This window comes from Carlito syrichta, unplaced genomic scaffold (genome assembly GCF_000164805.1).
Source record: "Carlito syrichta isolate Samal-C Ts95f unplaced genomic scaffold, Tarsius_syrichta-2.0.1 Scaffold304261, whole genome shotgun sequence".
Classification (NCBI taxonomy): Eukaryota; Metazoa; Chordata; class Mammalia; order Primates; family Tarsiidae; genus Carlito; species Carlito syrichta.
Genome location: NW_007248357.1, coordinates 101053 through 107523, shown reverse-complemented (window position 1 = coordinate 107523; position 6471 = coordinate 101053).

The window sequence follows — 6471 nt, the reverse complement described above, 5'->3', positions numbered from 1 at the left end:
AGTTCTTTGTTTCTGTGATAGTTCACTCATTACTATGGTCTCCAACTGCTTCCAAGTTGCTGTGAAGGCCACGATTTTGTTCTTTATGGCTGCATGATACTCCATTGTGTATATGTACCAAATTTTCTTTATCCAGTCCACTTTCGATGAGCAGTAGGTTTGGGTCCATGTTTTTGCTATTGTGAGTAGTGTGGCAATAAACATGGATGTGCAAATGTCTTTTTTGTAGAATGATATATGTTCCTCCAGGTTTACTCCCAGGAGAGGGATTGCTGGATCATATGGAAGGTCAATTTTTAGCTCTTTTAGGAATTGTCATTCTGCTTTCCGTAGAAATTGAACTAGCTTGCACTTCCACAAACAGTATAGAATAGTTTCCTTTTTTTTCACACCCACACCAGCATCTGTTGTTTTTGACTTCTTAATGATAGTCATCCTTACTGGAGTTTGGTGGTATCTCACTGTAGTTTTGATGTGCATTTCCCTGATAATTAGTGAGGCTGAGCTTTTTTTTCATGTGTCTATTGGTTACTTGTATGTCTTCTTTTGATAAATGTTTGTTCATGTCCTTTACCCAATTTTTAATGGGGTTGTTTGTTTTTTTCCTTTCACTTTGTTTGAGATCCTTGTGATCCTGGATGTTAGGCCTTTGTCAGATGCATAATTGGCAAATATTTTTTTCCCTTTCTGTGGCTTGTCTCTTTACTTTCTTGATGGTTTCTTTCACTGTGCAAAAGCTTTTCAGTCTGATGAGGTCCCACTTGTCTATCTTAGCTTTTATGGCATTCGCTTTTGGGGACTTGCTCAATAATTTATTGCCTACTACAATGTAAATAAAGGTGTCTCCTATGTTTTTTTCTAGGATTCTTAAAAGTTTAGGTCATTGATCCATTTAGAGTTGATTTTTGTATAGGGCGATAGGTAGGAATCCAGCTTCATTTTTCTGCATGTGGTCAGCGACTTTTTCCAGCACTATTGGCTAAATTTGGTCTCCTTTCCCCAGTGCTTGTTATTGGTTGCTTTGTCAAAGGTGAGTTGGTTGAAAGTCTATGTTTTTGCTTCTGGAATCTCTGTCCTGGCTTATGTGCCTATTTCTGTGCCAAATCAGGCTGTTTTGGTTACTGCAATGTATAATAAAGTTTTAAATCTGGAAATGTAACACCTTCTGTTTTGTTTCTTTTGCTGAGAATTGTTTTGGCTATTTGTGCTCATTGTTGTTTCCATATGAATTTCTGTATTGTCGTTTTTAGGTCTGAGAAAAATTATACTGGTAATTTGATGGGCATTGCATTGAATTATAGACTGCTTTAGGTAGGATGGACATCTTGACAATATTGATTCTATCCATGACCATGGGATGTTTTCCATTGTTTGTGCCATCCTTGATTCTTTGAACAGATTTTTGTAGCTCTCATTGTAAAGGTCTTTCACTCCTCAGGTTAGGTGGATGCCAAGGTACTTCTTGTGTGTGTGTGTGTGTGTGTGTGTGTGTGTGTGTGTGTGTGTGTGTGTTATGAATGGGATTGTGCTTTTTATTTGGTTTTCTGCCTGCTTTTTGTTGATGTATAGAAATGTAACTCTCTTTTCCATGTCGATTTTGTAGCCCAAGACTTTACCAAAGTTGTTTATATGTGTGAGGAGGCTTTTGACAGACTCCCTAGGGTTTTCAAGGTATAGAATCATATTGTCAGCAAAGAGGGGTAGCTTAACTTCTTCTCTTCTTATTTGAATACCCCTGATTTCCTTCATTTGTCTGATTGCTCTGCCTGGGACTTCCGGCACTATTTGAACAGGAAGGGTGAAAGTGGACATCCTTGTCATGTCCTTATTTTTAGGGAGAATGCTTCCAGCTTCTGCCCACTGAGCAAAATAGATGGCTCTTATTGTTTTGAGGAATATTCCTTCTATGCCTGGGTGCTCAAAGGGTTTTTCAAGAAAGGATGCTGGATTTTGTCTAATGCTTTTTCTGCATTTAATGATATAATCATGTGGTTCTTGGTTTTATATCTGTTAATGTGCTTAATTATGTTTATTATTTTGTAGATGTTGAATCAGCCCTGCATCCCTGGAATGAAGCTCACCTGATCATGATGGATGATCTTTGAGATGTGTTGTTGGATCTGATTTGCTAGAATCTTGTTTAGAATTGTGTTTATGTTCATCAAAGAGATTGGCCTGTAACTTTCTCTCCTTGTTGGGTCTTTGCTAAGTTTGGGTATCAGTGAGTTGGGGAGAATCACATCATTCTTGATTGCCTGGAATACCTTTACTAAGATTGGTATCAACTCCTCCTTGTATGTCTTGTAGAATTCAGCTGGGAAGCCTTCTGGTTTGGGACAAGAAGAACTTAAAGTAAAAAGAACAGAAGTGCCCAACCTTTGCATCTTTGGGATTCTTTGAATAAAGTCTAGAGATTTTAGCCGTCCCTTTGAAGCCAAGACTGGTTTAATAAGACAAGCTAGACCTTGGAGAAAGTTTTATGAAATCATCTATTATTTTTTTTTAATTTTTAGTTTTAAATATGTGGGTTACAATTCAGGGTTAGGTATACATATGTTCATTATACAGGTGCCCTTGTTGATGAGGTATGCCCTTCCCCCATGGAAGTTTCCTACTACTGCCAATCCCTTTCTTATAGTATTATGATAGTTGTTTAAGGTCTGCTTATGAATGAGAACATGTGATACTTGGTTCTTTGTTTCTGTGACAGATCACTCAGTATTATAGCCTCTAAGTCCACCCAAGTTGTGGCGAAGTTAATAATTTTGTCCTTTTTTATGGCTGTGCAATATTCCATCAAGTGTATGTACCACATTTAAAAAAATCCAGTCCTCTTTTAATGGACAGCACAGTTGGTTCCATGTTTTTGCTATTGCAAATAATGCTGCAATAAACGTGAGTGCAGGTATCTTTTTCATAGAATGATTTGAGTTTCTCTGGGTATATTCCCAGTAGAGGGTTACAGGGTTGTATGGGAGGTCGAGTTTTAGATCTTTTAGGAATTGCCACACTGCTTTCCATAGAGGCTGCACTTCTACACTTATGATGGGAGTGTAAACTAGTACAGCCTCTGTGGAAATCACCTACTTTTAGAGATGAGGGGCATAATCTAACTGCCTACATGATTCCTTTATAAACAGACCAGGAAGTTGCCTCTTCTTACACAGGTGGCTCAGCTGCTCCTAAGACAGTAATCTCAATGTGTGATCTTAGAATTTAGAAGGTTCAAAAGGTTAAGCTAAACTTTTGTTCATTCCGATGTTATATTCACTAGCCTTAGTTTTTTTCTTCCTGATTGCCACACATCATAACATGTTTTACTTTCCAGAATGAATACCTTCAGTCATTATAGTGTTCTACTGTTTTACACCTTCTTTCTGTCTTTCCTTATATTATATATATATATATATATATATATATATATATTTATTTTTTGAGTTGGAGTCTCACTCTGTCGCCCAGACTGGAGTGCAGTGGCCGTTCCCAGCCACCACAGCCTCGCCTGCTGGGCTCCTGCAATCCTTCCGCCTCAGCCTTCCGCCTAGATGGAACTACAGGTGTGTGCTACCACGCCTGGCTGATTTTTTTGATTTATTGTAGAGATGAGGTCTCGCTGCCCAGGCGGGTCTCGAACCCGCGGGCTCAGGCAATCCACTCACCTCAGCCTCCCAAAGGTTTGGGATTTCAGGCTGAGCCACCGAGCCCTGCTCCTTATATTATCTTATTTATGACCTGCCTCTGATTGTCTCCTGTTTTGGTGATATGCCTTTTAAACTGTGCAATCCAGAATTGGAGTCCAAGATCAAAATTTTTATCATTGTTGATGTGAAAGTGATATATTCATCTACAACACTCAGAGTCAAGAAGGAAAAATAAAATACCACTGCATTTGCATGTTGTATATAAACCTGAGGAGAGAGAAACCTTTCAGAGGCAATTTTCTGTACGATATTAACATTTATTCAATTTTGACCTTTGAGCTATGGACAATGAGTGGCTGCTTTCATGTTTCCCTTCCCTAATGCTGATTTTCCAGGCATGAAGGTTGCCAGCAGGGGCTGGTAAATAACCCAGCCAAGATTTTCTGCCATTCCCTTCACTCTCCCTGACATCTCATGAAGCACTCTCTTGTTTGATCAATACTTTCTCACCTAGTAAGGAAGAAGCCTGCAGAGCTGGCCTCAGCAAGACTTCCCAGAGGCCCCAAATGAATATTGAGTGGCTCCCTACAAACTCACAAATCTGGTGAGAGATTGCACAAGCCACAAAGTTCTGAGATGCTTAAGGGCAAAAGGAAGAGAAGGATCTTATCAAGAGTTTGGGGCAGCTTTTCATTAGGGCCACATTTTTTAACTGCATTGTGCTATGACAAACTCTCAAACTTTTAGGATGTAACTCAGAAGACATTATTTGTGCTTAATCATTTGTTGTTTTGTTAAACAAATTCATTTGATTTTTGTTTTTAGGTTTTTGTTTATTCATTAAATATATTTATTTCTTTAGCAACTACCATATGCCAAAACTATGCCAGATTTTTGGAAGACAGTTATAAACATAAAAATATAGTTTCTTCCCTTATGAGATTTACATTGCATGCAAACACATGTGTACACACATACTTACAGTGAGGGAGAGAAATTGATTAGGTATCAGTTGTGCTTAGTTCTTGGAAGGGAACAAAAATGTGCAGACATAAGTACATTCAAAGGTAATTTAGGTAGTATTGCCAGAGAATACCAAGTGTAGGCTGAGAGATAAAAGAGGAGAGCTGTACAAGAACAGTGTATTAGTTTGCTAAGACTGCCATAATAAAGTACCATAAACTAGGTGGCTTAGAAAAAATATAAATTTATTGTCTTACAGTTCTGGAGGCCAGAAGTCTGAAATCAAGATGCTAGCTGAATCATACTCTCTTTGAAGGCACTAGGAAAGAGTCAAGCATTGCTTGGCTTATAGGTGGCTGTCTTCTTTCTGTGTCTCTTCACATTGTCTTCCCTTTGTGTGTATATGTCTCTGTGCCTAAATTTCCTTTTTAAAATTATTTTTATATTTATTTTTTATAAAGCCACCAGTCATATTGGATTAGGGCCATCCTAATGACCCCATTTTAAACTCAACTCTCGAAAGGCCCTATTTTCAAATAAGATCACATTCTGAGATACTGAGGTTAGGACTTCAGTGTATCTTTTTGGCAGGGGGGACATAATTCAGATCATAACAAACAGGGAGGATAGTGTTTCAGGAGGAACACACGTTCAGGTTTTTGAGTTAGAGTGGAGCTTGGGGCATATGAGTAACAGAAGGCTGGTGACCTGAATAGAGATAGCAGGGGGCAGAGTAAGGAGACCATTCTGCCCAGAGTAAGGAGAGGCAGAACTCTTCGGCAACTACGGAAACATTGACATGAAGAGTCATTCATTTTTGCTACTCACTACTGCTGCAATATCTTTTGGGAGACGTACAGATAAAGATTGCTAAGATAGTTTTGTCTTTTTTGTCTCCGTCATCCATGGAGTGCTCTAGGGATGGACCCCCCAACCAGTCATGGTAGTTGCCAACTTAGAAATTTTAATTTTTCTTGCAAGTTAAATTACCACTTTTATATCCCCTGGCTGGACTAAGAGCCACAGCAGCTATCCTGTGAATCATCTCCAAATAAAACTGTGAAAGACAGCCGGACACAAAGTTTACACCATGTAAGAGTCAGATGCCAAGTGACTTCCTCCAGGGATCACACCACTATGCTGCTTGTTAGGTGTGCAGGCTGGGTATTTAGTGCAGAGGGACAGGACACAGAAGAGGTGAAAATAAACATTGTGGGATTATGATCTCACTTAAACTAAATTGCTTTGGGCTTAGTATATTTAAGAAATTGAACTTTAGGCCATTTATGTCATCAGTTTGGCCACTCTTATTCCTGCATTTACATTAATCTGTATCTATCTTCTCGATGATCTTATTTCTATTTTTTTTTACTGTGTCTTAATCTACTGTCAAGTTTAGAGGCTTATATTTCTTATTTTATCTAACACTTAAGCCCTGGGCCAAACCCTCTCTCATTACAATGATCACAAGATATTTATTATTTTTTGAATTTCATGTATATATTTTCCCTTTAATCCTTAAACAACCTTGCAAGGTAGGTAACTTAACTGCATTTTAAAGACAAGGAATTGGAAGTGCAGAGAACTTAAGTGATAAAAGAGAACAGCAAAATCCTTAGCATTAGAAGCATGAACTGGAGCCACCTGCCTGGGTTCAATCCCAGCTCTGCCATTTACTGGTGGTATGACCATAAGCCAGCTATTTAATCTCTTTGAGTCTCAGTCTGCTTATCCATAAAATGAGGGTGATAATAATACTTTCTCACAGAGCTCGCATAAGTATTAAATGAGTAACTACATACAAAGGACTCAGCCCAGTGCTTGGTATGCAGTATCTACCAAGTGATAGTTGTTTAAAACCAGGTGT